This window comes from Betta splendens, chromosome 21 (assembly GCF_900634795.4).
Source record: "Betta splendens chromosome 21, fBetSpl5.4, whole genome shotgun sequence".
NCBI lineage: Eukaryota > Metazoa > Chordata > Actinopteri > Anabantiformes > Osphronemidae > Betta > Betta splendens.
Window position 1 is genome coordinate 862,201 of NC_040899.1, and position 14,825 is coordinate 877,025.

At 41.0% G+C, this 14,825-nt stretch overlaps 1 long non-coding RNA gene across 1 annotated transcript; it reads left to right on the forward strand.

The window, feature by feature from the left end:
- Window positions 1-6,598: 6,598 nt before the first annotated feature.
- LOC129603534 (uncharacterized) lies at window positions 6,599-13,600 on the forward strand. Its single transcript, XR_008693470.1, has 2 exons — window positions 6,599-9,029; window positions 9,811-13,600. It is a non-coding gene; the product is annotated as an uncharacterized LOC129603534 (long non-coding RNA).
- The last annotated feature ends 1,225 nt before the right edge of the window (window positions 13,601-14,825 follow it).

Below are 14,825 nucleotides of genomic sequence, written 5' to 3' on the forward strand. Positions count from 1 at the left end.
AACCATCTCTAACTATGAGCTTTATCAAAAAGGAAGGTTTTAAGCCTAATCTTAAAAGTGGAGAGTGTGTCAGCTTCTCGAACATGAAGAGGGAGCTGGTTCCAGAGGAGAGGAGCTTGGTAGCTAAAAGCTCTTCCCCCCCGTTCTACATTTAAACACTCTAGGAACCACAAGTAGCCCAGCGCTCTGAGAACGAAGTGTTCTGCTGGGAGCATAAGGAACTATGAGGTCTTTAAGATAAGAAGGAGCTTTATCATTGAGTACTTTGTATGTGAGTAGGAGAATTTTAAATTCTATCCTAAATTTTACAGGCAGCCAGTGCAGAGAAGTTAATGTAGGAGAAATGTGATCTCTCTTTCTAAGTCCTGTCAGAACTCTGGCTGCAGCATTTTGAATAAGTTGTAGGCTTTTTAAGGAGCTGTTAGGACATCCTATGAGTAAGGAGTTACAGTAGTCCAGCCTAGAGATAACAAATGCATGGATCAGTTTCTCTGCATCGCTCTGAGAGAGGATGCTTCTGATTTTAACTATATTTCTAAGATGGAAGTAGGCGGTTCTGGAGATTTGTTTAATGTATGATGTAAAAGAGAGATCCTGGTCAAAGATGACACCAAGGTTCCTCACAGTAGAATCTGAAGCTAATGTTATGCCATCCAGGGTGGTTATAGTGTCTCTCTCAGATTTTTAAGCCCAAAAAGAAGAATCTCGGTTTTATCTGAGTTTAGTTGAAGGAAGTTTTGGGACATCCAGGATTTGATGTCTTTTAAACAACCCTGAATTTTGACTAGTTGATCTGTTTCATTTGGTTCCAAGGACATATATAACTGAGTATCATCTGCGTAAAAATGAAAATTAATAGAATACTTTCTAATAATCTCACCTAGAGGAGACATGTATAGGCTAAACAGAATTGGACCCAGCACAGAACCCTGTGGTACTCCATAGCTAATCCTTGTGCATGTTTGTTCATTAACATGAACAAACTGGAATCTGTTCAACAAATAGGATTAAAACCATCCCAATGCTGTTCCATTAATCCCGATTCTATGTTCTAGTGTCTGTAATGGAATGTTATGATCAATTGTATTAAATGCAGCACTAAGATCTAACAGGACAAGGACAGAAACTAGACCATTGTCCGAAGCTAATAAAAGATCATTAGTGACTCTAACCAGAGCTGTTTCTGTGCTATGATGTTTTCTAAATCCTGACTGAAAATCTTCGTACAGGTTATTCCCACTCAGGTGGTCAGATAATTATTTAGCCACGATTTTTTCCAGATTCTTGGAAATAAAGGGTAAATTTGAAATGGGCCTATAGTTGGCTAGTTGTCCAGGGTCAAGGGTTGGTTTTTTCAATAGAGGTTTGACCACAGCCACCTTAAAAGCCTGTGGTACATAGCCTAGTTGTAAAGATTGGTTGATTTGATTTAATATGGACGAGCTGATTAAAGGTAGAACTTCTTTGAGTAGTGTGGTTGGGATTGGATCTAAAAGACAAGTGGACGACTTGGAAGAGTTGATTATTGAGGTTAACTCCATGTGAGTTATGGGGAACAAGCTGTCTATGTAAGACAGAGGATTTAATAAATTTAAAGTTGACGGATCTAGACAGTGCTTTCTGTCATTTGGAAGAAGTCGCTGCTGAATGTTTTTTCTAATGATGATAATTTTATTAGTAAAGTAGTTCATAAAGTCATTGCTGCTGAGATTTAAGGGGATAGTAGACTCAATACAGCTAAAGAACAGATCTATGTAATGGTCACTTATCAAGTCATTTATTAAAAAGAATTTAGATGAGAGAGATCTGATATTTAATAAACCACACTTTATTAACTTACTGTTATTTTGTTCCGTAAGAGGAACTGTTTTGATGTTTTTTAAATTCTGGTAAGTCACTCCTCTTTGATTTGTTTGTGACTTGTATAGTTTAGGTGGTCGAGAAGCAGACACAGTCTCTATGCGATAACTAAGACTAAGAGTGGGTGGCGGCTGTAGAGAACATGCAGAGAGGCGTGTAAGACTGCGATTCTGCGTCCTGGGCTCCACTCTGAGTTGTCACGGAGTGGGGAGGCTAAGCAACATGGCCATGTTACTAGAAAGCAGAGAGGCTGCGTTCAACGTGGGACGGACGCTGCTAATCAGCCCAGGTTTTCCCCAAAAAGTGCTCCAATTAGCCACAAAGCCCACATCGTTTGCAGGACACCACCTAGTCAACCAGCGGTGGAGCAATGACAGCCGGCTATACATGTCATCACATTGGGGAGGGGTCCAGAGAAAACTACGGAGTCCGACATTGTTTTGGCGAACGAACACACCGACTCAATGTTAGTTTTAGTGACTTCCGATTGGCGTAACCAGGCATCATTAGCTCCTGCGTGTATTAGGATTTTAGCGTACTTACGTTTATCCTTAGACAGGAGCTTAAGATAAGACTCAATGTCACCCGCTCTGGCCCCAGGCAAACACTTACTATGACCGCTGGATTCTCTAACTTCACGTTTCGGACTATGGAGTCACCAATCATCAGAGTGGGTTTCTCAGCGGGTGTGTCGCTGAGTGGGGAAAATCTGTTTGAAACGTGAAGCGGTTGGTGGTGAATCGTGGGCGCCTGCCTAAAGCTACTTTTTTTACGAGCCGTGACCCAGTCGTTGCCCAGCTGCCTGGGACCTGCCGGGGGACTGGTAGCAGCTAAGCTAGGAGGCTCCGCACCGGCTAAAGGGGCCTGGCTAGCTGGCCTGTTTTCTAAGGTGCGAAGCCGAGACTCTAAGTCTAACAACCTCACCTCCAACCCTGCAACTAGCATACACTTATTACAGATACCATTACCATCACTAAAGGAGGCAGAGGATAAGCTAAACATAAGACACACCGAGCACCGAACAGAGCGAGAGGGAGAGGAAAAGGGGGAAGCCATAGCAGGAAAGTAAGCTAGGAGCTACGCTAGCGGAGAAAACACTTAGATAACAGTGTAAATTAGCAGGATGTTTAATGAAAGGAAAGGATGCTTGAGTGTCATTGAAACAATGTTTGACGGTCGCCATCGAAGAAGAAGAGTCACTGTACACAGCATTGAAGCACTCTTTGATTTTACTGTGCGAGTTCCCTTCCAAAAACAACAATCAGATCACTGACCGATATTGCTCTTTTTCCGTTTTTCTAATGTTCACGGACACGCCCACTTCTACATGCTGTCAAAAAAAAAGTACAAGTGCAATTCGGCTAAAATTTCAACAGTAACTGTCTAAGAGAATGTACTACATGAAATTTTTTCTAGTGATAGTGGCACCATCGTGCAGTGAGGCTAAGTACTTATCGGACCACCCTCGTATTCAGTCCTCATTCTCTTTTACTGTCTACTTCCCTAACTGGAATACGAGCAACAATCAAGCTGCATCAGATTACGCCTTGTCAAACTGTAAAGACTGTTCAGATCGCATACAGAGGACAAAACATTGTCAAGGCATTGACAAGGACAGCTTACTTGCTTTTCTTTGCTTCCAACAGCTGCCGTAACTAAGCTCGACCAGTGCGCATTCGGAAGTCGGTCACCAGTTAATCTAGAAACGCGTTAATCTTTAACACCGGTTCTGGTTTAGAGATGGGAACAATTATTTTAACTGACTCGGATCTTTAACTTTCAAATGGTAAAGTGAACAAATCACTTCGAGTCATTCGTTCATTTCGTTCATTTACAGCGGGTGGTCCTGTGGGCATTGTAATAATGGCCGCGGTTCTCAAACACTATATACTGAAGACATAATGGTTTGCTTCAGCAGACAAATTATAATCAGAAAATGACACAGCAATTCAAACAATGTGAAAACCTAGCAAATACACACCACATTATCGTAATCTATGTCCTGTATTTTCCCTGCCATTGTTATTTAACAGCGTGAAAGTCACTTGGTAGTGGTTACATGACAAATGAACAAACAAACAATCCGTAAGGATCCCTATGAATGAATCAGGAAGGAACTGGAGTGCTTGCTGCTCGCTACAGCGGCTGTGCGAGGCTGTGAACGAGGACGATGAACTAAACCATGCAGCCCGAGCTGCGTTTTCTGAAATCTTTACCTGTTTTATGATTGTGGCAGAGTATACTACACAATCAACATGTTGATATAATGTATTGATTTACAAACACACTTTGCATTGTATACACAATAACACCACACACCTACAAGAATCAAAGACCAAAAATTAATTATGATTCCATCAATAAATAATGTATGTCGGGCGTGAGTTGAAAAATATGAATGTCAAATATCAGACATCATTCATTTCCTTGTTTCTCAATCCACACAGCCCTGTAGCTGATCTATAGCTGTCACGTGAAAAAAGAAAGAAAGAACGATCTATAAGGATCCGTATGAAAGAATCAGGAACGAGCTGGAAAGCTTGCTGCTCGCCACACAGCCTGGCTGTCACGTGACAAAAGAATGAATCCCTGTGGATGGCTGCTCAGTTGAGTGAGTCGTGAATAAATCATTTCTGTTTCCTGTCCTGCTGACTGAGCTTGAGCAGCTGCTGCCATGTGGTGAGAGAAGGCACTGCATGAAAATAAACAAATCGTTCACTTAGAGAACTCGTTCTTCCCCAGTCATACAAAAGATTAGTTCATATTGAAGGAATCGTTCACAAACGACACATCACTATAACACTGGTAGCGGTGTGAACTGGATGGAGTGTGAAAGCGGCAGCTACTGCAATGCGATTTTTAGAGACAAATTATTAGACATAATTAACTGGTCAAAAGCAAAAACAAGTGCTATTTAGGCAAAAAAAGTCTTAAAAAATTTGTCGCCTCACTCACTCAATACACACTAATGAAAAAGCTCAAAATTCCTCAAAAAACACCCGATATTTAAACTGCCAGAGATCTGAAAGTATTCCAGATATTAAAAAGCAATACAATTGATTAACAGTTGAATAGTATATAATAGAAGATTGTTGTTGTAATTGTTGTAGTTTAAATGGTGTCTTTAGCTTAAAGTATGCTAATGTAGTTAAAACTGAAAGAAGACAAAGCTGAAGATGATTTGAAAATGGTTTTCCAGTCATTTCAATGGAGAAATACTTGAAAAATATGAAAGATATTAAAACATTTAATGGGAGCCACCTTATCCTTAGGAAGCTGAACATTTTGAATGTTTTTTGTAGCTGAAAGTATGCTGAACTAATTAGATGCAGAAAAAACAAACGGAAGAACAATAATATACTATAACTAGATAAAGCATTTCCATAGGAAAATGCAAGGTGAATGCTTCCATGCTGAATGTAATCCTGAAGAATTGCTAAAAGTAGCTGACACATTTAAAGCAGCTAAAAATAGCTGAACCATATAAAGCATAGGTGAATGTATCTGAAGAGAATTAGGACTTGATTAAACAGAGCTGAATATAGAAGCTGAAGTACAAACTGAGAAAACCTGAAAAATATTTGTTGAAATTCAAAGGAAGGTTTGCTCAGTTTCATTTATACAGCTTAATGTATCAAACACCTGAGTATTATAACTAAACAGTTTTAAGTTCAAGAGCTGAAACAATAGCCCGAAGCATAAATATTTAAAATAGCTGAAAGTAGCTGCAGAGGAAGTAGTTGAATTGTAAATTGAGTTGGAGCTTTGAAGGAAGCATCTGCAAGTAATTCTTTAATTGTAAATAATTATTATTATGTATTTTGAAAGGATTTGGAGGAAGTGTGTGGGGATAATTAGTAAACTATAAAATAGTCTCATTAAGTAGCCATATTTATCCAGTCAAAACCAGAAATTCTTTAAATTAAACTTTTACGGTATATTGTTGCTTTTATTTTGAAAGGATTTGGAGAAGGTGTCGGCAATTGCTAAACCGTAAAACATTTTAGCAATTCATTAGCAGTCATTACCCATTCAGAGGCATAAAAATGACTAAAAAAGGTAATAAATTGAATTGGTGCCTTTATTTTGAAAGGTTATCAAAGAACCGTTTGCACGTAAATTCTAAATTGAAAATAGTCTCATTAACTACTCATAATAAAGCAATTAAAACATAATATTGCTATATTAAAGATCTGGATTAGTGCTTTTATTTTAAAAGGATATGAAGGAAACATGTGCAGGTAATTTCTATACAGCAAATTAGTCTTATTAACTGGTTATAATAAAGCAAGTGAAGGCATAACTATTGTTATTTTTAGCTAAATATCTGGATTGGGGCTTTTATTTTGAAAGGGTTTGGTGAAAGTGTGTGGTGATGATTATTAAACTATAAAATAGTCTCAATAAGTAGTCATTTTATCCAGTCAAAACCAGAAATCTTAAAGTTGCTGCTTTTATTTTTAAATGATTTAGAGAAGGTGTGGGCAATTACTAGCCTGTAAAACCTTCTGCTCTGTGAAAACAGAATCAGACTTTTGCTAAACAGGCTTTTTTAAACAGGAACTAGACTGGAAATACAAAATAAAACAGGAAACACTACAATAAAACCGAATATAAACTTGAATACTGGGCATGATACTGGATCTGTGACAAGTACACCTCGGCTGAGGTTACTATTAGAGCTAGAAGTCTTAGAAGTTTTAGCTTGAAGAAGTCTTAGCAACACAGGGCTTGTAATGGAAAAATTTTGCCTTGTGCTATTTCTTATCCAACACACTCGTCATGTGCTGGTTAGGTGAAATACTGAACTGAAAATTCTCACACAAACAACTAATCTCTTGTGCCCTGACGTACATCAAGTCTAAACATCTGATGTTCCATTTGACTGACTAATAATTTATGATATATGTTTGTCTTTTACACCCGGACTCTGGCTCCATCCTATCTGACTCCCCACCAGACCCAAGGCTGGTAAAGCCAATGCATCTTGTCTTGGAAGCTCGGTGTTCCTTCCTTTGGATAACAAGACATGACGATGCAGAAGTGAGAAAGCAAACATTCTCACTCACAGCGAGATAAAGTGGCACAAACAATTCCATTGCTGCAGAGAGACATTCCACCAGAGCCAGAGAAAGGGGTTAAAAAGCAGAAGCAACTTGAGGATCGTGGGCTCTTTGCATCACACCTTCGTGGTGTGTGCACTGATCTCCCCAGCTGGTTTTTGGTTTTTTGATGTGCACGATCAACATCCATGCTTTTTATTTGCTTTCCCCATTATTTTTATTTTCTTTATTATTTCAATAAATCGCACAAAAAGGACAACTCTCTCATCTGCTTCTTTATGGAAAATTTCCACCACAGAAATTGGCGTCTACGAACAGGATCCGCTGCAGGTCGTCTGGACGGTGTGACCAGGGACGATAGTCCTGAGGACTAGGGCCGCTCAGCCTCCAAACCTCTACAGCTGTTCTGAGTGGGAGGACTGCTCACCCGTCTGGATCGCCTCTGACGAGATCCAACGAACTCAAAATCCAACCTCTACTCGGCCCGGTGAGAGAGATTCTGTTTTGTTGCGACTTATCGAGGAAAAAAAAAAATAGAAAACGGGTTTGAAATTGGTTTCAGGTATTCGGGGTTTACTTGGCTCTGATCATTTGGTTTAGGGAAAGTAAGGCAAATAACAATATATTCTAAAGCATCCCCAACTAGACTAAAACATAAAAGAAAACATAATTAGGACTAGAGATGATAATATTTCTAAAACGACTATTTGGCTGAAAACATCCAAAATATAATATTAGGGAAAAAAATTATTATTTTAAAATTTAATATTCGGGTAAAATTAATTAGGTCAAAGTCTGCCCTGGTGGCCGAGACGGTGGTTGCTAAGGGTTGGCTCGTGGAACGGGCTTGTTTTTGTCTGTACTGAGGATACAGACCAGTGTGCAGATCTGAGCGCAGTCCAAAGGGAGTGGACAAGAAATAAAAGACGGCTTCTGTAAGACGGAGCGCGTTTGCAGGGGGAAGTGGTTTTGAGATACGAGGGACCCGGGTCTTAGAGGGGCCTGACGGTGAGGGAGCACTTCCGAGAACTCTGTCGCTGATCTGAGCGGTTCCCTTTCTACGGAGACGTCCGTGGAAGAGAAATTTCGAAAAAAGGTTCCGGCCGGAACACAAAAAAGTCTAAGGCAGGAAACCGCCGGGACTCTGAAAGATGGGTTCGGGGCGATCTAAGTCTCCACCACCAGACTGGAACATTGCAAAATTAAACGTAATTAAAGTAAAAAGTTATTATGGTTATTAGTGCGTTTCATGTTTCCAAGAGTGGGAAACTGGTTATGGGTTCAAAAGAAGAATCGCTTAGTGTAAAAGGACATACGCACCTTAAAAGAAAAATTAGAGACAAAAGAAAAGATCTGAAAAACCAAAACTATCAAAACTAAACTCCTGAAAGAAACAAAAGAGTGAGGAGAGTAACAGAAAAAAAAGGAGATAACAACTCTGGGGAAGAATTGTTTGCACTCTGCCACACACACACACAGCACAAACACACACATCATGTCAAGAGCAAATGCTCCCATTCTTTCTGCTCTCTATTCTAATGCAGAACTGAGTGCGATGAGGGTAAATCCGGATCTGGACTCCTTTCCCACCATCAGCAGAAGAATGGAAGGAGAAGAAGCGCCAACCAACAACCAGAACAGGGTGGAAGCTCTGACACCACAGCAGCTGGAGGACACAGACCACAGCATGGACGCCTCACAGACTCCCACAACGTCTGCAGCCATCACGTTCTGGGCTCATCAGATGAACCAGCTACTACAAGCCCTGCACCAGCATGAAAGGACTGTGTCTGAAGCTTCTGAAGCCGTGAAAGTGTCATACACGCGTGTGTGTCTGACACAGACACCTGCTTATGACAATCAGCAAAGGAAAACAAGGACAGAGCAACAGCAGAGAAGACGTGCTCTGACACAGACACTGGTTCAAACAACAGGAGAGGCTTCAGACGTGATCGGCCCAATAGAGCTGCATGCGAGAATCCAGGAAACGTCTGTCATCGAGGAACAACTGTCCCATTGAAAGGCTTCACCCACTGGCGCTCACATCAGACTGATGGTTGGGGAAGGAGGAAGGTGACGGTTCCTTTTCACGTGACGTACAAGACGGTACCGCAAACACACACACACACATTCATACACGCTCATTCACACGCTTACAGCTGATACACGCCCAAATTCATGTTCATGCTTATCTGCTCGCAATGAAGAATCGCTTTCTGCTCAAAAAAATCCCAGAGTGATTTTCAAATTATGACAAACAGCTAAATGACAACTGCTGCATGACTTTACAGTCTGATGGGTTTAAACTATTTCAATTTGCAACAAATTCAGTAATAAAATCCTTCATGTCTCTAAAAAGATTTGTGCACACTATAGGTTTGTCTGGCCAGACTGTAGAAAAACAAAATCAGACTATAGAAAAAAAAAAAACAGACTATAGGAAGACTGAAACCGACTGAAACGACTATTAATGACTATTAAAGGGAAGACGACTACGAGAGAGAAGTAATAATAATTACTGTACGTACCAGACTATTAAAGAAAAACTTATTTTTTATGCCCAGTTAATTTTTAGGAAGAGATCTCATGTGTAAATTAGGTATTTGATTGATTTCCACTCCAGACGGAGTGCAGGTTACATCTACAGACATTCTAAATAATCCCTCTTTTGTTGGTGTTAACTTCAGCTCAGCTGTGCTCTTATCATTGGCTGCTGAGAGGGGGCTGTAACTGAGGCCCTCACACAGGCTGCATCACAGCTTGTTTATGATTTCACACACACACAGTGACAAACTGACCTCAACTTCCCTCTTTTAGGATGAACATAGGTCTGCGCTTGCGATTTCTTTTACTAATGAACAAAAAGATTTTGATTTTTATTCTACAGTTCCACACGTCCCTCTGTGAAAACATGATGGAGACAGATGACAGGACGTGGGTCCTTTCGTGAACAGATGTGAACGGGGTGGAGACTGGTGAACGACTTCTGACCCCATGTGATGTATTCACCTACTTTGCATACTTTAGAAAACTTTTTTTTATTCTGCCTGTCATGTGCAGCAAACAGTGAACTGGGTACCTCCACATTCTAATGACACACATTACACGCTTTTGTTTTTATTTTTATTTTTGAGGACGCTCTGACCCAACACTCAGCCTCACAGGAAGCTCCTGCTTCCCTGTGGCTCACACACAGACATGATGTAGGTTTGATCAGAGGATGTGAACCAGTGGTCATCACACCTAAATCTGACCACAGACCATGTAAACAACAACACCCTCTTAAAGGAGCCATAGATGGCGTTACTGCAGACACCACTAAGATACTGAAACATTGGATGCTGCAGGCCACAAAGAGAGCCTGTCTAAATTACACTTTGTTCAGACTAAGGTTATTTTCTGGGTCATTGTAATTACAGCTGATGGCAAATCCATCTCACCCACCAGAGTTGAAGCATTTTTAAACCTGCCTAAACCGTGCACGTATAAACAGCTTATGTCTTTTCTAGGTCTTTGTTCTTATTGTAGGACTTTCGTTCCTAACTTTACCTTCTCTGAGGCCCCACTCAGGGTTCTGATGCAGACGTCTTCATCGTCCACTTCTTGTCTCACGTGGACGTCTGAGGCTGAACAACGTTCACTGACCTCATGCTTGCTCTTCAGTCGACTCCTACTTTGGGTCTTCCTGATCTGACCCTACGCGACCTTTCACTCAAACAGTGGATGAGAAATCAGGTTGTACGACTTCTGTTCTTTTGTCCTCATACTGTTTTTGATTCTTTTGGAATAGATCACATCTTTCTACAGCCAGATGGCTTAGATACAACACCATCTTGCTCAACATGCTGAACATTACTATCAAGAGTCCGTCTTGAAGTCTGGCTCTTTGCTAAGACACTACTCTGCTCAGGCTGCAGAGTTGATCGTATTGACTGAAGCTGGTAAACTAGCAGAAGGAGAGTCTGTTACCATCTACACAGACTCCACAGACGCTTGTCATACGTTGGTTCTCTGTGGAAGCATAGGAAGCTTTTGAAGTCTGATTGCAAGCCTATCTCACATCATGATTAGGTTCTGCTTTGCTGGACGCTGTCCTGCTGCCTACAGCTAATGCTGTTTTTAACCGTCCCACTCACACCCTCAGTGACGACTTTGTTTGTGCCGACATGCAGCTGCAGACGCTGCTGCGAAGGTCGCTGCCCAACAACCCCTCCCTCTCCTGATCCTTGTTCCCTCTCCTCGTTTCCTCTCTATCCTTCCTCCTCTCTCTCCCTGTGCTTTAAACATTTTCTACCTCACAGGAACGCAGACTCTGGCTGACGAATGGTTCCACCTGTAGCCATGGAGTCTGGTTTGGGCCTGATGGCAGCCGTGCCGCCCAAACAGCTTTTCCCCATAATTCAGATTTCCCAACAGGTGAAAACAGGCGACAGGACCATTATACACCATCCAACCAGGGCACTGGGCGATCGTTAAAGAGTTCAGGAGGAAGCATTGAGACTCCAAACAGTGGCGGAGCCCCTTCCAGGTCCTTCTGACGACCCACATGGCTGTAAAGATTGCAGAAAGAGCGACTTGGATCCACTCCATCCAGGAAGGTCCCGGATCCGACAGACGACCCTCCATCTACATCTACACCACTCGGAGAATTCACCACTAAAGAAAAGAATTGAGAAGAACGACCCTCGCTGTGCTCACACACACACTGAGGCGAGGCTGCGTTGACCGTTCAGCTAAAGCTGCGCCGGTGAATCACACTGTCAGACCATACATCTACACACACGCTCTTGAGAAAACACACACAATAGCAGCCTTGAGTTGCCGACGCTGGACAACGTGTAGACTCTTCACATCACGGAGTGACAGTGACTCAGACGACATTGGGAGGAAACCTGGTGGTGATAACGAATCCCAAGTGTCTCTGATCAGCTGATCACAACCTGAAGAACTCCAACGAACTGTCAATACATCAACACACAGGTTGGAAACAATCTAACGCTACTGTTCAACAGGAAGAAGCAGATTGTTACGAGACATCAATTGTAACCTTGTTTTGTTAAACTTCATTTTATGTTACATGAATTATTGCCTTGATCATATGATGTTTCCATGTAACTTCGCACACTACTTTTGAAGAAGAAAATTATTATATCCTGAAGTTGACTTGGTGTTTAATTTGCTCACAAACATTTTATTCACTGCTACAAAATTTTTTTTATCCTTCATCTACAGATGAAAGACAACACAAGCAGAAATATGCATCATCATTCTCTCTAATCCCTGATTCTCTTATTCATTCTAGACCCAAATCTACAATTAAAGATCCGAAAGCATGAAATCTATTTTAAGATTATATGAAACAGAACCCCATCGGAAACCTATGGCTATCATACATTAATTGTCTTTATTACATTACAATTGAATGGCCGTAGACACGTTGTTAGCAGAGAAAAGAGGCGCTTGTGTTATGTTTGGAGACGCATGTTGTACTTACATCCTGAATAACACTGATTCTAATGGTATTGTAGCGAAGGCGCTCCACGGCCTTCAGAATCTCAGCTAACTCTGGTATAGGTTCTTTCCCTTGGAATTGGCTAGATGAAATGTCGGGAAAATGGAAATCTGTTCTCATGTCTGCAGCTGTTTCCTTCATCCTTGTGATGGCTGTGATTCTCTTGTTTGGTTTTTGCGTTATCCCACTGGTTAGAGGTCTCATCATGCACGCGACCTCAGCAACACTCTCGTATCAAATGACACAATGCACTATGTTCAAAAACCCCAACTCTAATTCACTTAATGACTTTGACGATGGTCTTAGGCTATCTGACCACAAAATATAATCTGATGCGAACATGATTATGGTCTTATTTTCTTCACATGCCAATACAGAGGTTATTCTTGTATAACTAGCCACCAAAAACAGGTCCCAACCTTTTATCCCTAAGTTACTTGCATTTTATGTGAAGGTGTATTTTTGAATTTTGACTTAATACACTTACTGTTTCATTTGTAAGGATTGTTACTACAAAATGCAACGTTTGAAAATTTTTATTATTTTAGTGTTTGATTAATGTGTAATCAAAAGGGGGGAATGTAATGGAAAAATTTTGCCTTGTGCTATTTCTTATCCAACACACTCGTCGTGTGCTGGTTAGGTGCAATACTGAACATTCTTACACAAACAACTAATCTCTTGTGCCCTGTCGTACATCAAGTCTAAACATCTGATGTTCCATTTGACTGACTAATAATTTATGATATATGTTTGTCTTTTACACCCGGACTCTGGCTCCTTCCTATCTGACTCCCCACCAGACCCAAGGCTGTTAAAGCCAATGCATCTTGTCTTGGAAGCTCGGTGTTCCTTCCTTTGGATAACAAGACATGACGATGCAGAAGTGAGAAAGCCAACATTCTCACTCACGGTGAGATAAAGTGGCACAAACAATTCCATTGCTGCAGAGAGACATTCCACCAGAGCCAGAGAAAGGGGTTAAAAGGCAGAGACAACTTGAGGATCGTGGGCTCTTTGCATCACACCTTCGTGGTGTGTGCACTGATCTCCCCAGCTGGTTTATGGTTTGTTGATGTGCACGATCAACATCCATGCTTTTTATTTGCTTTCCCCATTATTTTTATTTTCTTTATTATTTCAATAAATCGCACAAAAAGGACAACTCTCTCATCTGCTTCTTTATGGAAAATTTCCACCACAGGCCACAGCAGAGCATTACTGGCATGCAGAGCCACTCTGATGGGGCACAAGTTCTTGCCAGCCCATCTGCTGATGGGAAGAAACCTGCGCACCTCCCTACCTCAAACAATGACTAAACTGAATCCGGAGTGGCCGGAGCTACTGACGTTTCACAGGAAGGAAGAAGAGGGAAAAAGTCAGCTGCTCCTCAGACTGAGAATGGACGTCTGAGGAGAAAGAGAAGTCTTCCTCGACTTACAGGAACAGTAACGCAATCTGGTGGAGTGGTAAAGCCACCTGAAAGAATGGTCTCGTAAAAAAAAAAAGGGTGGAATGGGAATGTTGAAATACATTTTGGGTGATGTTTCAGGTTTAAGAGTTTACTGAAGAGAGTTTTGTTGAAAATAAGTAACCGTGTGAATGTTAGAGACAATTACATAAATATTGGGTTTGTTGGAAATATAAGGTATTGTATCTAGGACTGTAGTTTGAGCTAAAAGGAGGAGGCTCCGCTTCAGGGGAGAGTAAAGACTGACGATGAAAAATATATAAGGCATGCTGTGTCATCATTATACAGTGTCTGGCTTTGGAAGTAGATTTCCTCCATCAATTTAAATGTAATTTTCAGTAACTAGATTTAACAGAAGTGAGGCCGACAGTAGATGTGGTTCCCCTGAGATTCTGTCACTGGATGTGTGGTACATTTCCAATCCCCTGCCAGTATGATTACAGAGCTGCTTTCAAACTGGTTCAAAGGGTCATTTTGTTTTCTAAACGAATCCAGCACCAGAATTATTCACATACAAGGTTTACAGAAACAAAAGACACACTTTGAATATTCCCTTTCACTACCTGTACCCTCCCCGCTCAACCTCACTGGACCTCAGTGAACCTGAGATGTATACATATGTATGTACAGTAGATGGTTCATGTGTACATTGTGTATTACATGTTTGTCTTTGATGATACGTTTTACTGCTTTGAATTTTTTCTCTATCTGTGAGAGCAATCATAAGTTCAAGCATTTTTCCTCTGGGATTAATTAAGTGTTTTTAATCTTGAATGTGGTGATATCAGAAGAGCCACTTAGATTAGTACCATGGGTCAAGAAAACCTGCCCAACAAAACAAGTTAAAACAAGTTCTATTACCTCATCACCAAAGAAAAGTCTTACAAAAAAGGCCAGAAAGTCCCTTATTACACTCAGA